The sequence below is a fragment of the Pelophylax lessonae genome, assembly GCF_965119305.1.
Source record: "Pelophylax lessonae genome assembly, chromosome: 2".
Lineage (NCBI taxonomy): Eukaryota > Metazoa > Chordata > Amphibia > Anura > Ranidae > Pelophylax > Pelophylax lessonae.
This window is the reverse complement of record NC_138769.1, coordinates 66340490-66358980: the sequence shown is the minus strand read 5'-3', so window position 1 is coordinate 66358980 and position 18491 is coordinate 66340490. Positions and strand designations below refer to the sequence as shown.

At 37.4% G+C, this 18491-nt stretch overlaps 1 protein-coding gene across 2 annotated transcripts in view; it reads left to right on the top strand.

Moving 5' to 3' along the window:
• Positions 1-18491, top strand: part of CADM2 (cell adhesion molecule 2) — a gene marked incomplete at its 5' end in the record, with an annotated part of 586202 nt that overhangs the window by 501147 nt on the left and 66564 nt on the right. The window lies entirely within an intron of this gene.

Below are 18491 nucleotides of genomic sequence, written 5' to 3'. Positions count from 1 at the left end.
GATGTCTGATACCACACAGACATTATTCAAGACAACAGCCAGCTGCTACTTAAATGATATACTCCAGTTAAAACGTAAAGTAAACCTATTATAGCAATTCAGATACATAATAGCCATCATCCCCTGCCGCATAGCAGAGATTCTCATTGATATCAAACCAGTATCCTGTCTCCTGGATATGCACTGCAGTCCCACTAAAAAACCTGGAAATGCAGATATGGGTCAAGCATACATGTTTTCTTTCACCTCCCACTGTGCAGGGTGGGGCAAGGTATACCTGAGCGCTGTCACATGGGGGCGGAGAAGGTGTGCCTATCTATATGCAAATGATGACTTTCAGTGTAGTCGATGTAGACATAGTGTCTTTACCATATGAAAAAAATAGAGGCAAAAGGAAGAAATTGCCCCTAAGCACCAAAATGCATTGAGTAACCGGGGTCAATGGAGATACTAATTAAAAAATAGCATTGATAAATACACTGACACAGTTCCTAATAAAAAACAAACATTTATTAAATATCCAAGAAACAAACAGTGATAAATGAGAGAAAAAATTATAAAGAACCATCCACCTTCCCAAAATATAGACTACGTAGTCATTAAAAACACACACAAACATTGACCCTGGTTACTCAATGCATTATGGTGCTTTGGGGCAATTTTATTCCTCTTTGCCTCTATTTTTTTCATATGCTAATGCTTGACATAGGATTTTTGTTTATGAGTGAGTGGGTTTCATTATTTGCATCCCTCTTGATTTACTTAAGTTTCATTCCTGCTTTCCATCCCCTGTTGTTTTGTGTGCCTATAGTGTCTTTACCATAACCGCAACATGGATCAGTGCAGTGGACGCCAGTCAGCTGGTTTATGTTGAAGAATTTATTAATTCATTCACAAATAAATAAGCTGATCTAGAAAGTTTCAGAAGAAATAATATTTTAAATTAAAGAGGAACTTTACTCCTGTCCTTAAAAATGAAAACTTAGCAGCTGCAAATATTTTAACAAAGAGGTACACATCTGCCCATGGAGTCCAGCAATTTGTTCCCTGGAGCATATTCTTTGCTGGGCTTCAGATCACTGGTGCCTCAATCTTGGATGTGATGTTTCACAGTCAGCTCCCTAGTCTACATTCACTAGATCACGTGGCACTGTTAGACTGGTCCTGCAGCCTTGTGGCACATGTGGCATGTCCCAGGAGACTGCGGTCGAAGGGAGGGCTAAACTGACATCATCGTTGCCTATGCAAGGATTGAGGAAGTGAGAGCTGGTACTTGTAATAAAAAAAAGGTACCAGCTCCCTGAAAAAAAAAAAAAAAAAACAGCACGTCAGTTAGTGGCAGATAAGAGAAGAAGGATGACTGGTAATTTCAATTTGGAGTAAAGGTCCACATTAAGGTGGTATTGTGGAGGTTGATTACTTTTTGATCAGGATTCATTAGGAAAAAAAAATATGCTTCCTATTACCTCCTTTTACTTTTAGGGCCAAGTATTGCAGAGCTCTAAATTGGGTACCAAAGTTACTTACAAAAATGCTTAAGATCGTATTTTCTTTATATACTGTATGTGGCCACTTTTGCATAAAGTTGTGATTGTGTTAGTTTACCTTTTTTATTGGTTTGGGCACTTGGCTCTTTAATTAAAAATAATCCCTAACCATTTATGACTGTAATAAAAGTGTATCATCTATCATACTGTCCTCTGCAAATAATAGGCATTCTCTTTCCTAAGTCAATTTTTATTTGACATCTTTTTTACTCTACCAATGTCATGCTATATGTGCTGTATATTTTTTTGTAATTGGTTTTATCTTCAGCAGGTCTGGCTTTCAGATTCCAGCCTGTTATTAAAAAAAGAGTAAACAGGTATTAGGTCAGAAGTAATACACACAGATAGCTAAATATTTCAAGCTTTCATGGCAAAATGGTTTACCCACTCATAATTGATTTGAGCCCTTTTGCCCTTACCTTGTTCTTGACAGTTCCTAGGCTGTGCAGTTGCTTGGTAACACCAACTTACCCCAGTGCACTATTGGTAACATAAAGCTATTGCTTTTCTGGGTTGCTACGCAACTGATTTTAATTAAAAACTGAAATACACATCTAGCGCAGCAGAATATAGAACCAGTTGGATGTATAAGAGATATAAAAAGTTGTATTTCAGTTTTATTCTGTAATATAACATTACTGGGAACCCCTGTTCTGAAATTGTAGCAGTTCTTGTCTTAATAGTAAGAGTACAATACAGGGAACAACCATATGTTGGTGTTGTAGAGTCAAATTTGAAGTGTTTAAAGATTTGGTATATAGTGTAACTGTTATGGGATTTTCTGTGTTTCTAACAGCATCTAGTTAGAGGGGTCTGATGTGTCTGCTGTGCTTAGTAAACAGGCCACAGCTAATGGCCATATGACATCAGTCAGTAAAAAGACCATTCCTATGGACTGCATAACATCACTCCTTACTAGGCCATGGCTACTAACTGTATGACATGACTTAGCATAAAAGTGCTTCATGCTGACATTATTCAAACATGAATATACAGCATAAGATACATAGTTAAATGCATTTGAGATATTGCAGGGTCTTTGTTAATGCAAACATTAATGCAAGGTGTTATTTACTATTAATTCTCAGCTATTTTAATGCATGAGTTTTGCCATTTACAAATTTGCAAAAATTATTTTTTCAGAATGCAGTGTTTAAATCATGATCACAAAATGTCTCTTTTGCTGTGCAGTCTCTATTGGATATTGTTGCTTAATTAGTGAAGAAGGTAGAGAAGCTGATGCACCATCATGCTTTTGGCCCTGATATCTGTTTTTTTTATATTGATCGGCAAATTTCAATACAATGATTCTGTACCCTTTCCCTTCTCCCCCTCCCCTTGTCAGACTTTGTGTCTTCTTTTCCTTTTTCTCTCTCTCTCACTTTATGTTGACCTACATACTATACTTATAGGTTGAAAATTGGACCAAGCATCATGTTACATTTCCCCATCAAATCAGTCTTGTAAACTTTAACATTTGTGTCTATTTTTAATACATTAAATACTATTCATTGTTACTTTGTGAAGGAAAAGAAAGGAAATGTAATCGAATTCAAAAGCATACAAATATTTATGGTCCATCAATTGGGATTGCCGAGCAGCTTAATATCGCCGCTCTTTAAATCTGTATACTTAAGCATGGAACATTAAGGTCCACTATATCTATCAATTTCACATACAAGTATTCTGCATATTGTTTTGTGCTAATTAGGGTTTATAAACTGGTATATAAACTATATACAGTGCATGTGGAAAGTATTCACAGTGCTTCACTTTTTCCACATTTTTTTATGTTACAGCCTTATTCCAAAATGGATTAAATTCATTATTCTCCTCAAACTTCTACAAACAATACCCCATAATGACACTGTAAAAAAAGTTTGTGTGAAATCTTTTCAAATTTATAAAAAATAAAAATGAAAAAAATCACATGTACATAAGTATTCACAGCCTTTGCCATGACACTCAAAATTTAGCTCAAGTGCATCCTGTTTCCACTGATCATCTTTGAGATGTTTCTAAAACTTGATTGGAGTCCACTTGTGGTAAATTGCAGTTGACTGGACATAATTTGGAAAAGCACACACCTATCTATGTAAGGTCCCACAGTTAACAGTGCATGTCATAGCACAAAGGAAGCCATGAAGTCCAAGGAATTGTCTGTAAACCTCTGAGACAGGATTGTATTGAGTCACAGATATGGGGAAGGGTACAAAAAAACTTCTGCAGCATTGAAAGTCCCAATGAGCACATTGGCCTTAGTCAGGGAGGTTACTAAAAACCGATGGCCACTCTGACAGAGCTTCAGCGTTTCTCTGTGGAGAGAGAAGAACCTTCCAGAATAACAACCATCTCTGCAGCAATCCACCAATCAGGCCTGTATGGTAAAGTGGCCAGACGGAAGCCCTTCCTCAGTAAAACACACATGGCAGCATGGAGTTTGCCAAAAGGCACCTGAAGGACTCTCAGATCATGAGAAACAAAATTCTCTGGTCTGATGAAACAAGATTGAACTCTTTGGCCTGGATGGCAAGACTCATGTCTGGAGGAAACCAGGCACTGCTCCTCACCTAGTCAATACCATACTATGTTTTTCAGCGGCAGTAACTAGGAGACTAGTCAGGACTGAGGGAAAGATGAATGCAGCAATGTACAGAGATTTCCTTGATAAAAACCTTTTCCAGAGCACTCTGGACGTCAGACTGGGATGAAGGTTTATCTTCCAACAGGACACCGACCCTAAGCACAAATCCAAGATAACAAAAAAATGTGGCTATGGGACAACTCTGTGAATGTCCTTGAGTGGCCCAGCCAGAGCCCAGATATGAACCCGATTAAACATCTGTGCACTGACACTCCCCATCCAACCTGATGGAGCTTGAGAGGTCCTACAAAGAAGAATGAGAGAAACTGCCCAAAAATAGGTGTGCAAATCATGTACCATCATACTCAAAAAGACTTGAGACTGTAATTGGTGCCAAAGGTGCTCCAACAAAGTATTGAGCAAAATCTGTGAATACTTATATACATGTTTTTTTTTTTTTTTTAAATACATTTGTGAAGATTTTAAACAAACTTCTTTCACACTGTCATTATGGGGTATTGTTTGTAGATTTTTGAGGAAAATAATTAATTGAATCCATTTTGGAATGAGAACATAACAAAATGTGGAAAAAAATAAGCACTGTGAATACTTTCTGGGTGCACTGTTTATTTATTAGTGCAGAAAAGTGACAAGAACCCAGAGTTACAACATGCAGCAAATATGTCATTTTTATTGAATCATATGATCAATTTCTGAACCATAATTAGGAAAGTTTCACTATTATACAGCAGATTAATTACATTTAGACAGTAATGTCTAATAATAAGGATATGAATATACAAGAATGCACACTACAGCAAAATAAACAGTGTCACCAACTGACATTAGAGCATGTTTCAGAACTGCTGAGTTTATAATTACCAGGTTTAATAGCTGTAGTATGTCTACTGTGCAAAACTGCCTGTCTGAAACTGGGTTGCAGTATTCAATATAAACCTAAACCCTGAAATGGAACAAATAGGTCCTTATCACTAATAATAGACAGAAATATCCAGGGCTTTATATAGTTTATCATTGCCTAAATCTATAGGGCCATTTACTCTGCATTTTACACCCTATTTATAAAATGTGATTTGCACTATGGAGTCGGCGGTGTTCCATGTAATTCTCCTGGGGTTTGTTTTTAAGCTTGGGTTTCGGGAGAGTAGTGTTCTCCTGGCTATAGACCTACATGCAAGTAGAAATGTGAAGCCGCACTCAGATGATTGAAATCAAATGAAAATGTCTTTATTCTTCAAAAGTATCCAGGACAAACAGACAGTGTGAGGAACAGAATATGTCCAAGGTAGACGCGTTTCACGGCTCGAATGGCCGCTTACTCATTACCACGGTGTGGGATAGCGGAAATTGGTCAATATTTAAAGGTGGTCACCAGGAAATTGATTGTTGTAGCTCTGCACAACTGCATATCATTAAATAATTTTAAATAAATTAAATAAAAATTAAATTAAATTAAATAAAAATTAAATAAATATACTTTTGAAGAATAAAGACATTTTCATTTGATTTCAATCATCTGAGTGCGGCTTCACATTTCTACTTGCATCTTCCTGGACGGCGGATCCAGCCAGCACCTGTTTGGACATACACCTGAGCGGCATTCCCCATTCCCTTCCCCCATACATGGATATAGACCTACATGCACAGCTCTGAGGCACATTGCTTTAAAATGTGCATTTTCCATTTTTTTTTTTTACAGTACTGCTGCTTTAAAAATTGATATTAAGCTGGCCATACACTAGTAAATTTCAAGCAAAAGTTCTTGCAAACATGTGTATGACAGTTTTCATTAGTATATTCGATGACATGAGGAATGTCATTTGAAAGTACTTCAAAAAACATTTGCTTTTAACATTCAATTTTGTAATGAATAGACCTTCCTGAATATAAAACCACATTTGCTGTTATAAATTAATTCATGCAAAAAAAAAAAAAAAAATCCATTCTTCAAATTTTCTGGTTTCAGGGGTTGAGAACAATTGTTAATTTGACCCTAATAATGATTAGAACATTTAACAAATGTTCTTAAAATTAAAACTTCCTAATAAAATTCTGCTAGTATATGACTAGTTTTACCAAATACAAATATCTCATACCTTCACTGTTTACATGCTTGTTCTTGGTTAAAAAAAACTAAATAAGTAGTGATCCAAGAGTGAAGATGACAGCCCAAGAGCTTAACAAATTGTGACAGGATTTCACCATGAAGGTGGTGGTAAGTGTCATGGGCCCTTGTTTAAAATTCTTGAGATGGTGAGGTGTTATGTTCTAATGGACCATCATCATTAAACTTTATTGGCCTTAGTAAACAGAAACATTTTAACCTCCCTAACGGTATGATTCTTTCGGATTTTAGGTGCTGATAGCGGTACCATTATTTTGCATGTAGTTCTTGAGAATGAGCAGCCCAAACCAACTATTTACATATTTTCATTTTTTACTGTGCGTTCTTCTTTATAACATCTTGGGTATGATAAAGTTTGAGACACAAAATCATAAATTATAATATAATAAAAAACTATAAATAAGTTAAAGTATGTATGTATGTATACATATATATATATATATATATGTATACATACATACATATATATATATATATATATATATATATATATATATATATATACATAAAAAGTACAGTAAAACTGCAGGAAAGGGCACTGGGGGGCAATGTAATGTGAATTTCTTTTATTTTGAATGGTATCAGTGTGTTTGGTGTGTTTTACATTTGAATTTGCCACCGGTTACCCCCCTGTGAACGTCATGTCGCAGGAGACGGAAGCCGGGGCACGGAGAGGATCAGGAGGAAGATCCGCCGCCGCATACCGCTCACATACATCGATGGATCCCGGTGAAAAGGTAAGTAACCTCTTTTACAGGATCCAGCGATGCTTCTGGCAGTACCCCGAGTGTGGCTCGGGGTTACCGCTTTGGGCTCTGAAATTTAACCCCGAGCCACACTCGGGAATACCACTAAGAAGGTTAAATGACTACATGGACCCACGGTTTCCTTTAAATCACAAACTGTTCTGTGCATAAAATCCTTTCAATTCCTTATATATATTACTCACCTAATTCACCAATGGTTTGAAGCAGATCAGAGAAAAATTCCTAAAGGCAACGGGGAAGTAGGAAAATGGAAAGTAGATCTCAGAGCAAAGTGGGTCCCTCAATATAACCTGTTAATTTTATTCGGTTATCTCAAATTGGACTTCCAGAATAATTAGCTGTCTGTTCCTCCTTGTTTTAAAAGCACTGGGCATCAATTAGAGGCATAATATGTCTGTGCCAACACATACCATAGCATCATCATGACTAACATATAAAGCTCTGCAGGGAACACTTTTATTTGTCCAAGTCCAAGATTCCTGCTGAGTTACCTTACCAAACATTTTCAAAACGTTTAAACAAAAAATGGAATAAATTGTAAACACTATGGGTATATTTCTTTAACTAGGAACTATGTCCATAACTTTATCAAGTATAGGTGGATACATACACTCACCTTTGAGCTAATTTATGGCCTTTTTTATACACCTGGCTTGTATTCTGTAATGAACATACATAACAGAAATCTGAAGGGAATCGTCCTTTGAGCTTATGCTGATTTGCAGCTTTTTACAGGTGAGCCTCCATTCAAAAAAAGATCGTGGTTAGAATCAGAGGAAGAAGAAAGGTAACATGTAATATTTAAAACTAAAAGAAAATGTTCTATATCAAATCCACATGGGGAATAAAAGAAAGAAGACAAAGAAGCATGGGGCTATCATAGATTAAAGGAGGGTAGGGGTATCAAACGCTATCAAATGGTGTGAAAGGCATATAAGACAATATCAAAGGGCAGTTTACTTTCTATTTTTAAGAGCCTTACATTAAATTCCAAGAGAAGTAAAGTGGCTACATAAAAATGGTCATGCTAATGAAGTAAAGTATACCTTAAAGCATTGCTTTTGTCACAGTCTGGAGTTAGGCTTGGAAGCCAGTAGCTATTGCAGTGGAGCAGCACCCACTGACAAGTGGGAAATGTATACAAGCAGGTCACCCTGGCTGATGACATGGGTTCACCTGAGGTACGGGGTCTAAGTACTAATCGGTATTCAACAGAGCTCCTGATAGTGGAAATGGGTTTTGCTGCATGTTAGTACCAGGTCGCAGTCTTTAGGATCTCCACACCAGGAGGTCCAGTAGCAGATAAGCAGGTAGAGATCAAATAGAAGCATATTCAGTAAACAACCCAAACGTCAGTGATGAATAGTTGCAGGTTGGGATTAGGCAGAAGTGTATTTGAGGAACAAGCCAAAGGTCTGTAACAAATAGTAGCAAAGATACAGACTGAAGCAGGAGGGACAAAGGTGAGATATTGGCTGGAGAGAGCACAATAATCTGGTAAGCAAGAAGTGCAGAGAAATGGCTAAAATCAGAAAGTTTGTGGGAGGAGTAAACAGTTCAAGGTTAAAAACATACAAGATGCAAGGCAGGATCTGGAATTGTCTAGGGAACTATCCAGCATTCCAGGTGGCTAAAAAAAGCAGAGTTATTGTCAAACACAGCAGAGGTTCCAGGTTAAATTCCAGGCCCTGACAGCTGTAGACATTAGCACCTTGGTAAATGATCCGTGGAATGATATAGTAGACTCTCCCTGGTGACTCAGTTAGCTTTCAGAGTGCTCCAGAAGTCTCCTAACCAAACATACTCTAAAATGCAATTTCATAAGATATTAAGCCAGTACTTTGTGGTGGGACCAGGTCCCTTAGCACCCAAGGCAAAAAGGGTAAAGTGTTCCCCTCCTCCATGAACTGTGAACAGCAGCATAGATGGCAGCCCTAGTATTCAGCATTTTTTGATCCCCACTCCCTCCTGAAGCACACAAGATGACAGCCTCTTCTGTCTACCCCTTGGCTATGCTTACTGACACCTTTCCAAATTTATGATTTCTCAGTGAGGTTGTCCATAATTTTAAAGTATCAGTCTTAAGGCTTAGGAGGAAGGAAGTAAATAGTGTCATTTGCCAACTTACTAGTTGAATTTGCCATTTTTTTAATTTGAGTGTTCTGGGGAACTCTAAAGTATAACTAAGGTTGTATGTAGCAAACTGGAGAGCAGTCTGGTCTCTCTCTTCCTGCTAGTAAACTTCCAGTATTAAACTGACAGCACAGTTCAATCTATACAGGCTGATTGGCACTCAGTGCTGTACCCCTTTCTCCCTGTAAAAGTATTTTTATGAAGGGTTTATGGGTAGAAAATATAAAAATAGGTAAGGTACTTCTATTTACAAACAAGCATTTAGATTTATTTAAAGAATACATACACTCTTTTATATCTGTCTGTGGTTCCACATAAAGTCATAATTATTTAAGGCATAATTAAAAATAAATGCTCCCGCAATATGTAGATTAGCAGAATTTTGTTAATGCTTGTGTCATTGCCTCTTCATTACCAATAACGTCCACAAATCTTAATAATGCACCTCACCTGTGTATACTTTTATCTTGAGGCCAGGTAGAAGTTACACAAATATACTCGTCAAATGTATCTTTCACACACTTTTTGAATTATTAGCTTTTTGTGCTGTCATGGAAAAGCTTTTGTTGACCACCGGGAACTAGTCTGAATTTCTAATCATCATTAGGATATTATTTAAAAGCTAGAGCAAAGTAGACTGTTAAATACAAATGAAACATCTAATTTGATTATGCCAGGGAATTCTTTTGGGATGATACAAGATTTAAAAGTGCCTTAAGGCAACTACAGGCAAGTGCAATGTAGCTGAGATCCAAATATGGCTTAAGCAACAACCTTCACATAAGCCACAAGCTTTGTCAAATGTAAAAGTTTAAAAGAAAGAAAGAAAAACTTTGTTAATTACAATAAGTTATTGCACTGCTTCTAATTTTCATATGGCTGTGAAATGTGGCCAATTAACAATAAAACTACATAAGATGCAGTAAACATGCAATTATCCTTAATTATAAAAACTTAAATACATGAACATTATTCTTGCTTTTTTTTTTTTTTTACTATTTTACATAAAAAATACTTGATTATTAGAATACTGGTCTTCTAAATGGAATTAGAAATATCATGCTAATATTTATAAAATATTAAGGGTACAATAGCATTTGAAAATTATTTTTTACACCAACACAGGGTGGTGCTGTGGGTGCCACATCCTAATGATTAGGTATATGGTTAAAGGTTGGGAAACATGGACTTTAAAGGCACAATTATAAAAAATTCACATTTTATTGATAACAATTTGCATAAAAATACATGTATACATGATACGAATACAATGAAAACAACATAGAGATATATAGAGTGAACCAGTTCTGACAATAAAGTCATAGCCAGTAAGATAATAAAACCTGAAACATATCCTGTCACGGAGTGGAATATGACTAGTAGCTCTACATGTTTTGCAAATTTTGCTTCTTAAGGAGCTTATATGCTTGTACAAATTCTCTATAATAGAAACATATCCATAAATATTCAAATACAAAAACAATTAATGTACAAACAGTATATTATACCATGTGGAAAGGTATTACAAAGATAGGTGTAACAAAGAAGTTATATATTACTGCTGTGCCCGAGATCCCCAGACCATAACCAATATGCATACGGACAAAGGCAGATGTGGGGACACACATCAGATAGCAACATAAAAAGTAAAAACATTTTTTTGTAATTAACAGCCCAAGAAAAGAATAGTAAAAAATGTGTCTGAATTACTATATAGATATTATTTGTAAGGCAGACACCGTCACCACTTATAAGGAAGCTGCAAATTACACACCATAGGAAAGTCACCAACCTATTCAGGTCATTAAATCCAATTGTACATGAACCTGGTGATTTCATTGTATAAGAACGAGTCGTTTTGTCTTTAAAAACACTTAACCAAAAATTAATAACCAAAAATTAATAACAGCACTAGTGAAAAAATAAAGTAAAAAAGCTGCAGCTTCAAGTGTGACAACACCCAAACAAACTTATTAAACAACATGCTGCGTTAAAAAAATATGAATCAATCTTAAGAATATGTGACCATATAAACAATAAAAGTGTCAAATTGAAAGTAAATATCCAAATTACATAAATTGATGAATAAGTATTCAATAAAAAATATGTCCATAAGATGAATAGTGCACACAATAAATATTTCTATAAAGTGTCCATAAATCAATAAGGTCACTGGTGTGGTAAACAAATGATAGTGCAGTCCACCACAAGTGCTGTGATCCACCACCGACAATAAAGCTTCTTACCGAATAGTAGTAAGTATAAAGCCTATATGGCACAACTGAGGGGCAGTAGAGTTCAGCGGGATGTAGATGGTGGCCAAGAATAGGATACAGTATATCATGGAAATCCCCCAAATGGCAGCCCAACATGATAAGCTCAATACACATCAATGTACCAGCATCATGTAATAGAAAGCATTAGAGGCTCCATAGCGTAAAACCACCAATGCAAAGTTTATTAAAAAAGAGATGCACTTACAAAACAAGCTGTATAATAGCGCAGAAGAAATCAAACAAGCTGCTGTCCGGTCGGCTGTTCCGCCCGTCTTCCTGGATAAGAGGGGTAATGTCAGCACACCGCGTACTGACGCGTTTTGTCACAGATGACACTTGCAAAGTTCAGAATGTCCTCTAAGAAGAATAATAATTATAAAGGTAAAATATAAATGTGGCCGCCCCCCTTGCTTATGAGCATTGAGGGTTATTCATCAGTGTGTTCTTGTCAGTAAGGATATAATAATCCGCTACTAAACTATAGTGATGGGTCAGACATTTGAAGCCAAAATGATCGAGACACAGTTTCCCATAATATGTTATGTATTTTGTTATGTATTTATGTATTGTGTCATTTCTTTGATGTGCTACTAATGGTATTCTATAGTCAATGTTCTCTTTAAATTGTGCTTACACTATTACGCCATTTTGTATTTTTTGTATGTTTAGTTTTTTGTATTTTTTGCACTTTTCCTAACATCATTTGTGGATTCTAATAGCAATTACATAATTTGTGTTACTGTAATTGTATAATAACTGGACTGTGTGTGAATACCCAGTGTTAGACCTTCTGCTGGGCTTTGGGGTCGATGTGAGGCCTAGGTAACTGCTGCTTTTCCTTGTCAGTACCTGTAGGTGGCTACAAATGAGCATGCGGTAATAGGGTTGCAGCACCAGAGGGCCCCTTCCTCTAGCGGCTCCATCCTCATGGACCACTCTATGCTCCCTTCCTGTCCCTATGGGCGGCGATCCTCTTGTGCTCGCCTGCGCATGCATGGGGACATGGAGCAGGCGAGGTCCCATCCGTCCAGGTCAGGCACTGGCGTCCCTATTGGGACGCACATATAAGGCTTCTTTAAAGCCTTACATTGTGTCATAGAAATCTTTGCAGCTGCTGTTACTACACCACCTCACCTAGGTCTCCTTACCAGCTATTACAGGTATTTTGAAATCCTTTTTCTGTTTCACACACTTGCGGTCTGATGTATTGCTGGGCTCTGTTTTTAGCCATGGTTTGATCCTATATGTATACACAATCAGTATAGTGTCCTTGTATTCCACTTTGTCTTTACAGACCTAATCCCTGTGAACTGCCAGGTTCCCAAAATGTATAAGATGAATGAGTTTGTGTTCTGTGATACAATTAATTCACCAATCAGCATACTATTGTTCCTAATTAAAGCAATATTATTTTAAGTGCTTAAGGTGAGATCCTGCTCTTTTTTTTTTTCTCTCACCTGTATTTATCCCATCTTTTTTTAACCTTAGCTTCACCCGTGTCGCTGTCTCTTCCTTTGTTTTTTCCCTTTCCCTTCCCCCTCCCCCCTCCCATTCTATTCCCCCATTATTTCCCTTCCCCTCCTTATCTCCCCCCCCTCTCGTACTTCTCTCCTTCCCCTTCCCCTTCCCCGCCTCCCTTATTCCCTTCCCTCCCTCCCCTCCTCCCCTTCCTCTTTCCCTTTTCTCTTTTCCTTCCTCTCCCTCCCCCCCCCCATTCCCTTCCCCTGCCTTCTTTCCCTCTTGTTCCCTTTTTTTTCCCCCTTCCCCCTCCTTTTCTTTCTGTGAGCTGGCCAAATTTCTATTTTACCTTTATAATTATTCTTCTTCTTAGAGGACATTCTGAACTTTGCAAGTGTTTTTAAAGACAAAACTACTCATTCTTATACAGTGAAATCACCAGGTTCATGTACAATTGGATATAATGACCTGGGTAGGTTAGTGACTTTCCTATGGTGTGTAATTTACAGCTTCCTTGGAAGTGGTGATGGTCTCCGCCTCATAAATAATCTCTATATAGTAATTCAGCCACATTTTTTTACCATTCCTTTTTCAGGCTAATTACGAAAAACATGTTTTAATTTTTATGTTGCTTTTCTGATGTGTGTCCCCACATTTGCCTTTGTCTGTATGCATGTTAGTTATGGTCTGGGGATCTCGGGCACAGCAGTAATATATGACTTCTTTGTTAATCCTTTATTTGTAATACTATCCACATGGTATTATATCATGTTTGTACATGAATTGTTTTTTGTATTTGAATATTTATGGATATGTTTCCATTATAGAGAATTTGTACAAGCATATAAGCTCATAAAAAAGCAACATTTGTGAAACATGTAGATCTACTAGTCAATTCACTTCATATTCCACTCAGTGACAGGATATGTTTCAGGTTTTATTATCTTACTGGCTATGACTTTTTTGTCAGAACCGGTTCACAATAGCATTTGGAATGGATATGGAAGTCTTGATACCCAGTCACCTAATATATGTCAGATACCAACCCTCTACCAACACTTTCAAATGATATTTCTTTCGTGACTGCTAGGAAATTGTATATCAAGTTATGCTGTACGTGTACTCTCACATTTTTAGGAAGTCTATGGGACAAAGTCTATGGGACGAACATTCACTGCAGGTAATTCAGTCACTTGATTTAAATCACAAGTACAAGAAAGATTCACCAGCAGTAAATGTTTGCTTTATAAATATTTTAAAATTATCTTTGACAGGAGAAAAATTGTAATGGCTAGACAACTGGGTCAAAGCAACTCCAAACTGCAGCTTTTGTGGGATGTTCCTTGTCTGCAGTGGTCAGGACCTACCAGAGGTGGTCCAAGAAAGGAAAACTGCTGAATCAGTGACAGGGTCATGAGTGACCGCAGATCACTGATGCACATGGTGATCAAAAGCTAGCCAGTGCATTCTGATGTTGTCAGAGCTACTGTAAGTTAAATTAAAATAGTTTGGCTGTTTCCAATTGAAAGGTGTCAGAATGCACAGTGTATTGTAGTTTGTTGTGTATAGGGCTTCATAAACGCAGACTGTCAGGGTGCCCATGCTAACCTATGTTTAAAGCTAAAAGCACCTACAATGGGCACATGAGCATCAGAACTGAACCATGGAGCAGTGAAAGAAGGTGGCCTGGTCTGATTAATCATGTTTTATTTTAAATCTTGTAGGTGGTGTGAGTGTGTTGCTTACTTGGGGAAGAGATGGCACCAGGATGCACTATGGGAAGAAGGCAAGCCGATGGAGGCAGTGTTATGATTTGTCTAGTGGAGTCCATGCCCAGCTTGATCAGGGCTGTTTCAGTGGCAAAATGAGTGTGTATATATGCTATATATATATATATATATATATACATATACAGGATATATATATATATATATATATATATATATTTTTTTTTTAAATTAATCTTAGAAGATTTGGCAGCGTTACATTTATTACAAAGAGATTTACATATTGTAAAGTTATTGTAGCTTGTTTATATTATTGTGTGACAATATTGGTAGATTCTCAAATATTAAAGAAATTCTTTAACCTATTAAGCTTATAAACTACTCATTTATTCACAGACAGTGAAAAAAAAACTCTGTTCCAGTCTGGCCCCAAAGCAACGTCTAATTCTACATTGGTGCTTCCATTTTTTCTCTCAATGCAGAGAAGGGGATGTTGTTAAACTGTCAATCATAGTCCAAATTTCAGACATGACAGCCTTCCTGTGTCACTGTTCTTTGCATATGTCAACAGATGGGGCAATATATGTCCTGTTAGCAGGACCTGGGTTTTTTAATGCAAGACATTAAGCATACCACATTTCATCTATTTTATACCAACTTTGCAGTCATATTCCCCCCCCCCGCCCCTTTCTTTATTCTGGATACTGCTTCTTTGCCTTATCTGTTGCATCTTTTCCATCCTATGCTGCATTCTGGTTCATTTGAACTGCCAAAAAGTTTAGCAATGCTTCTTAAATGGCCCCAATAATAGCTAGCAATAGAGCCACTTAAAAGACTGCACCCTCCCATTGAATCAACCTACACATGCCTCCTTCCATTACTACTATTCTCACATGAACAGTGTGTACCAGTCAGTCTAGGCCTAGCGTAACCACCATTAATGCATTCTGGCAGTATAGTTTAAGTTAGTTTAAGTAGTTTAAGTTTCATTACTGCCCACTGCTGCCCCTATAATGGCTTTGCTACTGTTTATGCTGATCTGGAAACCAAGAGATACTTTTATTTTTAGTCCTTGCTACTCAACATTCTGTATGCCAAGAGTGTTACCATCATTGTTGATCCAACCCTATGTTTGCTCTGTCACCTCTTTGCATAGTGACAATATATTATTTTGCTTTACTGAGTTACTTAATGCCTTATCCTTTGACAAATTATTATTTTGATTGCCAAGTGCTGCTTCTAGTGAGCTTCTGCGTCTTTGTATGTCCATATACTCACCCAGGCGTGTTAGAGATAGAGAAGTCAAGGCTTTTGAAGAGGTCAGGGCAACGAACAAGAGAGGCATCCTCCCAGCGGCTCCTATGGGGGTAGTGCTACAATTGTTTAGTATACTTAGGCTGCATGTTTGTGCAAAGGAGAAATGTATCAGAAACAACTAGCAGAGCAGATTATAAAAGTACCATAACATTTACAGGCTAGGAGATTTGAAGGGTTCACTTTAATATCACATTTTGCTAACTTTATCTTTAACAATCATGTTTTGTAACAAATTTATTGAGAATTATAATAATGTCTGTAGGAATACATCGCAGTCTATGGAAAAAGATTGTGTAGATAAGTGGAAGACAGTCAATAATGTTTGATATTATACGCTCTCTATTTATGCCCAATTTGCTAATCTTAGCTCTGGTTTATGCAGAACTTACCATTTTCTTCTGTTTTAAAAGCCAGTAAAAACATATTTTACAGGGCTTTACACTCCTTATTCACTCATGGTATTCTACTGAATATTCACCTGTACATAACCAAGTTGTTGACATTCTACTGTTACCTGGACATACAGTGCATAACCAGACTCCTGGCATTCTACTGACACATGGACTTATATTACAAGGCTCCCAACATTCTGCTGTCACATGAACATACATAATCAGGCTCTCCGGACACTCTACTGTCACTTGGACATACATAACTAGGTTCCTGACATTCCGCTGACTCAAGGACATACATAACCAGCCTCCTGACATTTCGCTAACATGTAGACATACATAAACCAAGTTTCTGATATTTTGCTGACATGTGGACATACATAACCAAACCCTGAACATTCTACTGACATGTGGAGATACATTTCCCTTATTCCTAGCATTCTACTGACATGTGGAGATACATTTCTTAGTTCCTGGTATTCTACTGACATGTGAAGATACACTTCACAGTTCCTGGTATTCTACCGACACCTATAAATATATAATCAGGCTTCTATCATTCCACTGATACCTGGACATACATAACAAGGTTTCTGGTATTCCTTGAAACTTGTGCATGCATATTCAGGTTCCTAGCATTCTGCTAACACATACATAGCCCAGGCTCCCAGTGTCCGACTTCCTTCTGAATCATGCCAGGCCACATGCCCTCAACATGGAAAGGTACCTTGCCGGGGGAGACAAGAGCCTCAACCCTTCATCCCTGGTCTGGTCGATGTGGTGGTCTGTGGGAGGAGATGCTTATTGAAATCTGAAAGCCTCCTTTAGAATAGGGTGCTGTAGATACCTGGCCCCCACCTGGAGTAAGAGGTAAATAGTATTCCTTGTTACTCATTCACAATTAAAAGGAAAGTATAAATAATTACAACCACATCATGAAAAAGTCCTTTATTTAAAAGAAAAGTCCACTGGCAAAAAAACATCATCAATTACATCCTCCACTAATGTAGACCCATTGTTAATCATGATCTACAGTGCCCTGATGACTCCCTGAATCTTCTCCTGCCGGATTCTTGCCACAACTGAAAGTCTCTGAAGGCTGCTAAATATACAGGTCAGTGATGCTGGCTGATATCATTGGCCACACATGTGGTCAGTAACATCACCTGGAATCCTCTGGCCACTTTGTTTAAAAACGTAAGCTGACAGAGAAGGTTATTTAATTTACTGGCAAGGATTTTTTTTTTTTTAGTCACTTTAGCTGTAGAATATCTTATAGGTGCCTCTACGAATTGTATATTTTATTGTTGCTCTTGAAGGATTAATAAAAGGCTAGTGCCCACTAAATGGTATTTTCAAAATGCATGTACTTTTTAACCAAAAGCTTGCACGATGGCCTTTAACCACTTGCCGTCTGCTCACGTTGAGCCTACTGCGGCAAAGTGGTTCGTTATCGTCTGGCGACGTAGACCTACGTCGCCAGACACTCCCCTTTCTCGGCGGCGCAAAAAGTAAAAATCGCACAGGTGATCAAATACCACCAAAAGAAAGCTCTGTTTGTGGGAAAAAAAGGACGTAAATTTAGTTTGGGTACGGCTTCTCACGACCGCACAATTGTCAGTTAAAGTCGCACAGTGCCGAATCGCAAAAAGTGGCCCAGACGTAAGACAGCAAAATCCTCTAGTGGTAAAGTGGTTAAAAAGGCCAAAAAACATATAAGATTTAGCCCTCATAGACTTCAATAGGGTGTTCAGTGTTCAGTTCTCAAGAATTTTAAAATGGGTTCATAAGTCCCCCCACAAACGGAATCCAGACATGTTCGCTCATCGTCAGTGGCTCTGAATGTGTATATGGCACATTCTATAAAGATCAGCAGTTATTTACATTATTTTTGTCTTTCACATTTTCGGAAATGTCTTTTTATTGGATTCCCTAAAGATAAATCTCATGCTTTTATAAATAAAAATCTGCTACTAGTATTGCCACTACTACTGGGCAAAATACACCATTAAATGTTATGAGCACAAAAAATAAAGATCAAAAACCATTTCTATAAATAAGTTTGGTTCTTCTGCAGAAAGCGATCCAAGGTAATCGAAAACAACCAGTCAATGGGAAAAAAAAAAATTCTCTCAGAGAATAAA